The sequence below is a fragment of the Diabrotica undecimpunctata genome, chromosome 3 (genome assembly GCF_040954645.1).
Source record: "Diabrotica undecimpunctata isolate CICGRU chromosome 3, icDiaUnde3, whole genome shotgun sequence".
In the NCBI taxonomy this organism is placed as follows: Eukaryota; Metazoa; Arthropoda; class Insecta; order Coleoptera; family Chrysomelidae; genus Diabrotica; species Diabrotica undecimpunctata.
In genome coordinates, this window is record NC_092805.1 from 47,631,247 (window position 1) to 47,644,064 (window position 12,818).

Sequence of the window (12,818 nt, forward strand, 5' to 3'; positions counted from 1 at the left end):
GCTATCTCAGAGTTAAACAACTGTACTTGCTCCAAACAGTGACTCTACAAATAGTTTGTAAATTGCAATCGATTCTTTGTGACTTCAGTTTTAGGTTATATTAAAAAAAATTCAATATTTAAAATAAATTTTATATTAAAAACCGTTTGAAAAATGGCTGACTTTTTAGCTTTGATATTAGCTGAACATTTATAATAACTTTGATATTTTCCATATCACAAACTTATAAGCAGGCTCAATAAAAAGCTGGTAAAAAACACACTTTCCAAAAAAAAACAGAACCTTCTATGATTAATAGGAACCAATATAGCATTTTAATTTTAAAATCCTATTTCTATTGTTTATTAACATAACGAGATTCTAAATAGAGATCTAATTTTTATGATCCAACTTATAGGTGGCGTATACGGTGAAGTTGTAATAAGGTATAACGCGTTAAAATGATGGTACTTGTAGAATACCGCCAAAATGGACGCGAGAACTGCCCGAGCTCTATTTTTTTTAGAATAAAACTTTAAATTAAAGCGTACTGGCAAAATTTTCTAAATAAATATTTATTTAAACTCATTTAAACAAATTACTCGGGTAAATAAATAATTCACAAATTAACTAAATGTATTTTTAAGATCGATGCCATGAGTTTATCCAAATTAAAAAGAAACATCAATTTTCGTTGATTAAAACTGGATATGTTGTGACTTTTGGCAATTTGAATTTATGAATTCAGTTTTTAAAACGGTAAAATCATTTCGCTTTAAAAAACCGTTTATCTTTGGCGCTTCATGGATTATTTTGGCTTATTTTGACTTCGTGGATAAAGCTCCGGTGAATTTTTGTAAAAACAAGAGCCAACTTGGATTTTTACGTGTCGTAGGACAATATGGTTTATTTTGAAATGCGTGTAAAAATACCAACGTAACTAAAACAAAATAATTTCCGACATGTTATTGCGTCTGAATTATTTTAGCTGTTTATAAGCTTAAAATCATAGTACTTTTGCAAACCTATTTTATAGTATTTAGCATAAACTTTTTAAACGTTATATAGCTTTTTTCTTTAATCTGGAACTTTCAGTATTATTGTAGAGCCAATAGTTTACGCATAATAACGTTGTAGATAATAGGGCGGACCGATAAGTTCTTAGCCTACAGAAGAAAAATTAAAATTTTGGAAAAGTTTCGATTTATTTCTCAACATAGTCTACTTTTACCTCAATACAGTTGACCCACCGATACTTCTTTAAGCCGTCTAAAAAATACGTTTTTTCAAGGTCTGCAAAGTAGGCTTCCTTGGCGGATTTGACCTCCTGTTTGGACTTAAACTTCTGCCTGACAAAAATGTCACACGGGGCCAAATCTAGAGAATATGGTGGATAGGGCAACAGTTCGTAGCCCAGTTCGATCAATTTGGCTATGGCGACGGCGCAGGTACGAGCCGGTCCGTTGTGATGGTGAAAAAGTACTTTTTTCTTCGCTAAATGTGGTCCTTTTTCTGCACTTCGACGTCGAATCGACTTAATAATTTAGCGTAATAGAGCTCTGTAACCCTTTTTGGGATGTAATGGGATAGTGAAGCGCAACATATAGCCACTTCTATTCAAATGTCAACCTCACCGGCTCGTATGATGATCTAGATCATGGGTCTTCTGGTACATCCTGCTAGATAACTAACGAAGCTCTGACGTCCGAGTGTTTGCCGGGATAAGCAATCCACCATTTACTGGCCAATGGCTTAGGGCGGATGACCTAGTAAGTAAAAAGACACTCTGTTGTCCTGAGACTGAGAAATTGGTCTCGAAGGCGGATGAACCAAGAAAGTGGTCAACGGCATCGGAATGCAGAAGACAACGAGAAACCACTGCATTAAAGGTCCCTGATGACATAACTAGTATAAATTATAATGGCTAGCACTATTTGCGCAAGAGACATTATTGATTATGGTAATCGAAGACCAAAATCCGGCAGGGGAGGACAACCATCAGACGAAGCAGCAGAGGAGGAGAGAAAGAGGAAATAGGGGGAGGAGAGCGAAGTCAGGGGAAGGAGAGGGGCAGAGGAACAGGAGGAGGGAGCAGGAGAAGGGAGCCAGGGAGGAGGTGAAGGACAGAGAGGAAGACAGACAGCAGAGGTCAGAGGGAGCAGAGGGACCAGGGGGAAGAGAAGGAGGGGCAGGGAGAGGAGAGAGGGGGGAGGAGAGAAGGGGGGAGGGGAGGGGACAGGGAGGAGAGGGAGAGGCAGGGGGCGAGAGAGAGGGGAGGGACAAGGGAGGGGAGGAGGGAGGAGGCAGGAGTGGGGGCAGAGGAGGAGAGGAGAGAGGAGGAGGGGAGAGGAGAACAAGGGAGACAGGACAAGAACGCAAGGCCTCGACGGTCGTCAACATGCGAAACCCTAGCACAAAAAACCAAAAAAAAAACTCAACCCTCTCAGATACAACAGTTCTAAATGTTACAGCTACCTGGAATGTAAGAAGTATGTATCAGCCTGGAAAATTACATGTTATTAAAGAGAAAGAGAGGCTAAATATAGATATACTTGGGGTTAGCGAGGTACAATGTCAGGAAATGGAGAGATATCAATAAATAATCACAATATTTATTACACTGGAGGAGACAAAACTGATCATCGATACGGAGTAGCTTTCATCATAAGAAACACTATTAGAAAATCAGTGCTAGGTGTGATTCAAATCTCAGAAAGAATAATAATGCTAAAAATGCAAGCACGGAACTGTAATATTAATATGATCCAAGTCTATACTCCCACAACTGATAAGACCGAAGATGAGATCGAAAAGTTTTATTCAGAATTACACAATACAATCAAGTTAACAAAATATTACTTACATTTTAGGAGACATTAATGAAATAATTGAAGTAGGTAGAGTTGAAAATATAGTTGGACAATTCGGATTAGGAACTAGAAACGAGAGAGGAGAACGGCTCATAGAATTCTGCCAAGAAAAGAATATGGTAATTGCTAATACTTGGTTTCAGCTTCCTAAGAAAGGACTATATACATGGACGTCTCCTTCACATACAGAAAACCATATTGTCAGAAACCAGATAGACTTTTATACTCGTAAATAGCAGATATAAAACTAGAAACTAAAAACCAAAAAGTAATGTAAGAATGCTAAAAACCAAGAAATAAAAAACGAAATAAAAAATAATGTGAACGCGCTATCTCAGAGTAACAAATTATAGATGTAAATAAAAAGTGGTATAATATAAAAAAAACACATTACTAAAACGAGCTCAAAAAAGTTTGATACAACATAGGTCAGAGGCTAAAAAACAGTGGATGACAGAAGAAATACTATTACAGATGGAAGAAAGAAGGAAATATAAAGGAAAAGATCAACAGAAGTATAAAAAATACAACTAATAATTAAGGAAATAATCAAAACAGCTACAAAAATTTATTTGATGACACAATGTAAAGAGATGTTCACTGATTTTTAATTTAAAATTTTCCAAAAACCATCTTAGTCTATAATTCACCATTTTTTTAAGATTTTGCACCCTGTATTGGTAAGAGAAATTGGCCTATATGAATTAGAATCAGTTCATGATTTATTTGGTTTAAGTAATAGAATTATTATCGCCTGCGTTCATTTTGTTGGAAACTCATTATTTGTCCAAATTCTTTTGTTAGGTTAAGAAGATATTTTTTTCCATTATCTGGTAGATTTTGTAAAAAAACTAACAGGAATATCGTCTAGGCCTTGCGCCGATTTTGCTGGTACTTACACAGTGATTAAGCTCTTCCATGGTAAATGTTATATTAAGAGGATTATCTTCAATGCAATTAAAATCTATTAATTGATTTTTCGAAATCATCTTAGTATTGATAAAATCTTTAGAAAAGTTGTTATTGCTGGAGTTCATTTCAAATTATTTTGCTAGTAGTTCTGCTATGTGGTCATTAGATGTTACTATCTGTTTATTTTTGCATAGGAATGGACTCCTTTTTATGTGATTTATGAAACATTTTCCCATATGGTGCTTATAGGAATATTGTTATTAATAGAAGACATAAATTCTTGTCAAGATTGTTTTCTGTTCTTTTTAGTTATATATCTAGCTTGAGCCCTTAATTTCTTATATTCGATGGTATTTTCAGGTGTTTTAATTTGTTAAACGAATGTTTATATTTTTTTATTGTGTCAGTACACTCGAAGTTCCACCATGGCAATGAATTTCTTTTATATAGAGTTTGTATTTTACCAATATGTCTTTCACCAGCAAGATGAATTAGTGATATAAACGAATTTAGAAGTTTATCTATGTGATGATTTCTGGTGACTTCTTTTAAGGTATGGCTTGAATATACTTTTTGAACAAATACCAATCGGCTTTCTTTAGATTCCATTTTGGAATTGGGGTTATATTAATATATTCATAATTATTATTGAAAGATATTTTGATGGGATAATGATCACTTCCATATAAATACGGGATTACATCATATGAAAACTTTGGTGACAGAACAGGATCACATATCGACAAGTCGATAGCTGATGAGGTTGTATGTATTGTATGAATATTATATCGTGTTGATTGTCCATCATTCAGCAAGTTTAGGTTTTTTAAAGTAATCATGTTTTCTAAAATATTTTCTCTGGAATTTAATCCGGGAGATCCCCATATTGGATTGCGATTATTAAAATCACCAACAATTATTCTGAGAGTGAGAATTTGATTTAATACATCTGAAATATCTGCTTCTGTGATTGTTAAGTCAGGTGGAATATATATATTACAAATATTTATTTTTTGTGGAAATGACACTGACACTCCTACTACTTCTAATTTACTATTGATTAATAATGCTTTAGATTCATATTTTTTGGTTGACATATTATGTAACAACTCCTTCATTAGCAATATTTGCGTCGTTTCGGTTTTTATGGAAACAAGAATAATTTCTCATGTCATAGCTATGCTGTCCTTCATAGTTTGTTTCTTGTAAACAAATAATTGATGGCAAAATTATTGAACATAAAGGTTTAAGCATTTCTAAAGGGGTATAGAACCCGTTATTATTTCATTAAAGAATTAGATCAAAGATTTTAGTTTATTTCTTGAGATGAACTTGTTGTAGTATCACTGTCTTGATTAAAGGCATCATCTAAGTCTAGCATTTTTTGTATTTTGTTTATTATTTTAGTTCATTTGATATTTATGTTTTTTTTCTGTAAAATACGGCTTAATTGTTGTTATCATATTCATAAAGTTGGGTACATCTGATGTGTATGTTTGAAGTAAGCTGAGGGGATTGCATGAGCTAGAATAATTTTCAAAAAAGTCAAAAGTTTGTTCATACGGTAAGTTAAAATTATTTGACATATTGTGAAATATTATTTTTGTTGGCATCATCATTTCGTGAATTGATATGGTCATTTCAGGTTGTTTTTTTCTTTGTTTCTTTTCGGTTGGTTTTGGGATTTTAAATTTTTTTATTTAATTGTTTAGTGGGAAATGGAGTAGTATTGATTTCCGAAATTGTTCTCTTGTTTGTCGTTGACTGATCTTTTAATATACAATTAGTGTCTATAAGTACGGGAGGTATTAAATTCTTTTCTGTTTCTTGGTTAGATGTAGGTTCGGTACCAGAATTACTGAAGGGAAGATCCGTTTCCATTTCTAAGGGTGATTTGTTAGTCCGGGAGGATTTTTGTGGTTTTTTATGTATTGGCTGTTATAGTTGAATATAAGAGTGGAAGAGTGAAATCATTTTGTGGATTATGACTCGACCAATTTGCTGCAATGTGATCTGTTTGCGTACAGATAAAACATGAGGGTTTATCTAAACTTAAAAATATGCGATACGAAGTTTGTTCATATGTAATTAAGAAGGAAGAAGGTAGGTCTATATCTACAAGTGGTTGAATATATATTTGTCTTCTAAAACTGAAGACGTGTTGAAATTCTGGCAGCTGACTATCTACTCGAAGGAAGGATAAAGGTCACATTAATTTAAGACTCAATTTAATTAACTTATTTTCTATTAGATTGTATGGAATAGAAGTGCAAACATTAGATAGTAACAGTCTTTCGTTCGGAGTTATTAATCTTCGTGCTTTTAGATTTTCGCGATTGATTGTTATTTCTGCTAAATTGGACATAAAATTTTAAACCAAGGTTTCGCTGGAGAGATAAATACATGTTCTGTTATTCGATAGTCTTGATTAAAATAAAATTTTCCGTGGATGAACAACTTCACCAAGAGCTATTCTATTTTAGTATCAGGTAGCGCATTAAATAAAATTGCTTGATTCTTAGAAGGAAACTAAATTGAAGTATTATTAAGCACAGCAGAGTATGATATTTTGTTTTGAGATTGTTGATCGTCAGTCATGGCTGTTGACAAATTTTTAAGGTCGGATCTTATAATAATTTGATAAACTCATTAGTACTTAATTAAACCAGTTATAGAACCAGAAATGATTCTGATAACAGGCCTTTCGGCCGCCACTTAACCTTACAAACGGTATGCTTTAAAATGTTTTTGATTTTATAAAATAAGAATAACTCACTGTCGTATTCCGTAACGTAGCTGCACTATATACGACCACTTATTGCTTTAGTTTAAGTTTATTTCGACATAGATTATTTTAAAAAAGACAATTTTTTCGGGACTGAAATGTAAACACAATTTGTATTATCATGTTCAGGGCAGGTCACTAATAAGGTTTCACTTATAATATTGTCCACTGTGTAGAACCGAGACTAAATTATCTAAAGTGATTACATTCCCGTGTGATTGTTTTGTTAAAAACGACAGCCGCATTACATCGAAAATACTACCAACTACAATTTTTAATTGTCGCAGTTGTTTAAATGCAAGCGTGTGGGTCAATTGTTCAAACAGTTTTTTTACGACAGGGATTACATCAAAAATCTGGGAACTAAAATCATAAATTCATGCGCTTTGTTCAAATAACCGATCTTTTCATTGTTATTTCCGAATTCCAAACCTTAACGCGCTATCTCAGAGTTAATTATTCACTACTCTAGGCTTTATAAAAAACTTTAAATTGGAAACAAAGTTGGGTTGAAAATGTGGTAAATGTTTGCATAAATTAGTGCGTCATTGCAATTCATAGTGAACTCGAAGTTTTGCAAAAGCGTCGGGCTTAAATTGCACGCAAAGATATCCTTGGAGAGCCACAAATCTCGCATTAGCTGACACCGTATCTTGTTGACTACACAAAACGTGTTTTGACCTCAGCCTCATAGCTAAACAAGAAACTTCGTGGAAAAGTGAATACCGCGCTTAGTATAATAACAATTTTGTACCTCATATTTTATATGAATGTAAAATACAATTAAATTTTTTTTTTGTATTTGATATACAGTGCAAGTCGATATGAATGTAAGTGATAATATGAAATAAAAAACATATAGTAATAATAAAAACGAAGAAAAATCAAAAATTAAAAAAATTTAAACTATTTGAAAGACAGTAATTCCTCCTTTTGTTTTTATAATTTCTTAATCACATTTTGTTGTAATTAACAAAAAACTTAACAAAACTTTATTAAAAAAATATTTAATAATAACTTTTTGATAGGTAATCGTTTTTCTTAGTTTGTTAATAAACAAATAACAGGCCAAGTACTTAAGGTAAAATATTCTAAAAAATAGTCCATATTCTTTTTTTAAGATTAGTTATCGCTAATGGAAAAACAACAAAAACCATGTTAATTTTTACTATTTATTCAGTTAATAAATAGGTAAAAAATTATTCTCCCTTTGCTCTTTAACGAAATTGAGGATGTGGCTGTCACCTGAAGGGGACTGATCTAAATATCAAAACTTTGATACCATTAGATATTAGAACAATTTTGAAAATCGAACTGTGCGGGTAATTTTGTTTTATTTTAAAATAAACAACAGAAGGCAAGACTTTATTCTCATAAACCTTCATAAGACACAGGTGGTAGGTGTGAATACGGTAATATAGAACACCCATGGATCAACTGAAAATATGGAATCGGCTGAGGCTGTGTCATTACTGTATATACTCGGTGTTTCAAAAGGGTATGTCATACATTAAATCACGCATTCCGGGGACAAAAATAAATTGATTAAATCCAACTTACCTTAGTACAAAAGTGTACACAAAAAAAATTAAAGCCTTTGAAGTTACAAAATAAATTTTTTTTTGCATTATCTCCTAAACTACTTGACATTTTGTAATAAAAATGGACACGTTGTCTGTCTTGTAACGTGTCCATTTTCACTTTTTCCAAAGTTACAGCCCTTTTCATTAACCTTTAAAAAATTACGTGCAACTAAAGAAATGACTTAAATGAATTAACAAGTACAGAAAATGTCTATAACTTCTATAAATATGATATTACAATAAATGTTCAAAATGACCCCCATTTTCTTCAATACACATTCGGTCTCGTTTTAATAAGGAAAACCCAATGCGCTGAAAAATTATATTTTTCTTACGACATTGATTTGCAGCTTCAATTATTCTAACCCTCAATTGTTTTTCGTCCTCTTCTGTTACAGAATACACTTTCTCTTTCATAAACCCCCAAAAGCAAAAGTCCATGGGGTAAAGACCTGGACTTCTGGGTGCTAGAAGTCGATAACAAAGCGACTCAGTTATTTCAAAACTATTACCTATTTACAAATTCATTCACATTTACTTAAAATTCTCATGTAGAAAATTGATTGTAAATAAAAGTTTAAAAGGAATAACAAGGTTGTTTCGGGAATTCTATTATTTCCATTATAATCGCATTTAATTGGAAATTCCCAGGTATTATATTTGTGTTCTTGGAAATTGCTCAATTTGAATGCTACGTCGTGTTTAGTTTAAAACGCATATTATGACTAACGAAGGTTATTCAAAAGGTTAATCTGATAATTCATCTACAGTTTGATGTCTTAATGGTGGAAAATTTTATAAAAAGCAGTGGATAGAGATATTCTATTGAGGAAATGCAAGGTGATACAATAGTTATTAGTTATTCTTACGTTTATTACTAAAAGTTTCGTTTATATTTTTAAGTTATTTTTTTTTCTTGTTTGTTATAAATTTAAGATATTTATAAATGATAGGTTTTGTTTATTAGAAATTATTAGGAACCAGAAGTATATTCGTAACATTTCATTATTATAAGGGAAGAAAGTTTTGGATTTAAAATATAATATAATTTAGCACCTCGACACCGTAAGGTACAAGAGGACGGCTTAAGTAAGTAAGTAAGTAAGTATAATTTAACATTTGAGATGTTGTAAAATAAACATGTACATATTTCTTAAACTAAAAATAATATAATTGAATGAAAATATTTATGTGTACATCTGGCTTGCACAATTAATTGTTAAGATGTAATATTTTGAATATAATATTTTTACATAACATTTTAACAAAATATATTTAACATAAATTAACAATTTGACCGTTGACGCAAAAATATTTTTATGTGCTAATTCTATATTATTTCCCTTATTTTAAAAATATACACGCCACCATTGAACTAGACGTGTCTCTCATCTCGAACCCCTCGAGGGTCTATCATTTCTAAGCAAACCTGACTATCCTATTGATTCCGACTATAGGTTGACTTGTAACATTATCATCCTAAAATATTTCAAAATTAGATACAACATTTGAAATTTATACGTAACTATAAACTTACCTTAAGTGTTTCCACTTTCTGCGTTTTGTTTGTGGTTTACAATCTGAAGAGTATTCACTGTTATCGGAAATATCAGTGTATAATGGATCTGCAGCTGAATCATCAAATTCACAATCACTTATTTCGCTTAAATTTTCAGCCAGATGCTTAACTTCGTGTAAAGAAAGGTATCTCTTGTTATTTTTATACATTTTACATAAATAAACCCGACTACAATGAAGATCTAACAGTAACTGGTATGCCACTTGCCACTCGACAATTTCGTGTCTCCAAATTTTATCTACAATGTTGCCGAGTTTAGTATGCTAGGATTACCGAACTAACATTGAAAATTGGTTATAATACCACAACCTAAAGGAATGATAATACACGTATAAATACACTACAAGTGCGTTCGGACCACATACACCGTCGCTTGAATGCATTCTACTCTGGTGTATCATATTCATACACGTAGGCTCAGGGAGAGTATACTTTTTCCATCGTCAATTTGCCAAGCGTCGGCTTTTGAGATTCTTTGATGCCAATGCCGACCATTGGCGTGGAAATTAAGAAAAGGGATCAGTTATCAAACGCATATTTCAAGAAAAATCATATAATTTTTATTAATTTTTACATAATTATATTCAGGAAAATTTCTCAATTTTTGGGCAGAAATTGTTTAAACAATTTTTTAAACAAATTCAAAATATCACCTTTTGTGCTCCAAAAAATATTTTGTAGGTTTTTGGGTGACTCTAAATAAGATCTATGTCATTTTTCTCAAAAGTTAATAGTTTTGGAGATATAGGCGATTTAAAATCCGAAAAATGCGATACCTAATATGCATTTTCGAGGCTTGAAAAATATGTAAATAAGTATTTTTGAGATTCAAGAGTATCTAAACTAAAGTATCAACATTGATTTTGGTGAGAAATCGGAGCAATATTTTCCTTAGCAGAAAAAGGTGATCTTTTGAATTTGAATTGTTTCCGGCAAAAATGTCCGGCACCCTTCAACCTTCGATTTGTTTAAACGGGGCATTTTTGAATAGGACTCTTCAAAGAACAGAATCAGTTTTTTTTTTCAAATGGGAGCGGGCTCACAACATCGAATAAATAACAAATTAATTCTTTCAAATTAAAGCTTGTTAATTTTAGTGATTTATAAGAATATTGGACTTATTATTTAGTTTTTACATAAACCATAATATTTTTTTACAATTATCTGTAAATAATGGCTCATTCTGTCAGAAAATTTTAAAAGATTGTCTATCCAGCAATTAAGATAGTCAACTGAAATTTAATTTTTAAACACGGCCTACTGTTAATGCACAAACAGAGTGAATCTTCAATATTTTGCTTCGAGTTAGAGATATCTGAAAAAGTTATTTGGAAAAGATGTTCTAAATATTATTATAACCCCACATAACAAAGTTTTATGTCAAAATTCGCACTTTTACTTTTTTCATTAATTGAAGAGCTTATTTCCAAAGTGTCTTAAATCCAAAATTTCGATTTTTTTAATTTTCTTTTTTTAAACTTTATAGATTTCTTCAAGTCTAGAATAAAGTTATATGTACCAAAACAACTTCTTATTTACCATTTAAAAGTGCATATGAAAATTGTAAAATTGTATAATTTGTATGTTAAATTTGTATGAAAATCTGTAATTTCATTAATTTCATTATATGGATGTAAGACACTTTGGAAATAAGCTCTTCAATTGTAGTCAGGATTCTAAAACGGACAGTTGGCTGTCCCGAGATGCATCTTTAGACAGCCAATTGTAGATTTAGGACCGAGATTACAAATAATACTGAAAAACTAAAATTGCGAATTTTGTCATGAAATTTGGTATGTGCGGTTACAATAAGTGGAACAACTTTTCCAAATAAGTTTTTCCGATTTCTCTAACGCGAAGCAAAATATCGAAAATTTACCCTGTTTGTGGATTCGCAGTAAGCCGCGTTTAAAATTTAAATTTCAGATGACTATCTTAAAAAAATGTGCACTATCAACATGTATGACTGTGCAAAATGTCAAATCTGTATGTATTTTAGTAGCTGATATATAGAGGTGTCTTCATCTTAAATGCGACACACTGTATAATAATGAATACTAGTGTTCAAGATGCATCGCGATAGCTGTAAAGAAATTAATTAGAAGGACTGAAAAGAATCGTCAGAGTCTTCTGAAGTCGAATCGTTCCCAGGTTGGATAACTATTGGTGCTATTGCCGGTAAAACAGGATATTCGTTTTCTATTTTTACAACATGAGCTTCGCAATTTTTCCACACATCGCTATTAATGCCACTAATTATTTCTCGAATATTCTCAATGGCCATTGCGCTTAATGTTGGTGACTGATTATATTTTCGCAATCGTTTTTTTACGGTACCCCAAACCATTTCAATTGAATTAAAAATGCAATAGTATGAGGGTAATCGCAAAAGAGTATGGCCGTGCCTGCTGCAAATGGTGTCAATAACGTATTCGTTTTTAAAATTCCGACTTTTGATCATTCTAATTAATTCTTTCTTTACTGGAATCTTTTTAGGAACACTGATGTTTTTAAGTTGCATAAATTTTAAAATTTCGTTCTTTTTCGTGTTATTATTAGGTATTTTATTTAATATGCGGGAGTGATCCGACGCATTATCCATAACAATCACTGAATTCGGCGGAATATATAATTATTTTCAGGGAAATCTCTTAATTTTTCACGAAACAGTTCTAAAGTAGGCACTCTATTTTCTTTGTAAAAATTGTAAACTGTTCGTTGAATAACGTCTTTTGCAGCAGTGTCAATCCTACCCAATTTTTTATTTGGTCGCTTTCGTTTTAAGGAATGATCTGTAACTGTGCCTAATTTAATAATTGTATATATCGTCTTATACCCGATATTTTTAATACATGAATTCTCGAAACAATTGCATTATCAATTGTAAACTGTTCGCTGAATAACGTCTTTTGCAGCAGTGTCAATCCTACCCAATTTTTTATTTGGTCGCTTTCGTTTTAAGGAATGATCTGTAACTGTGCCTAATTTAATAATTGTATATATCGTCTTATACCCGATTTTTTTAATACATGAATTCTCGAAACAATTGCATTATCAGCCATCCCAATATTTTCTTTTTTCAAACACTCATACATATTTAAAACTATTCT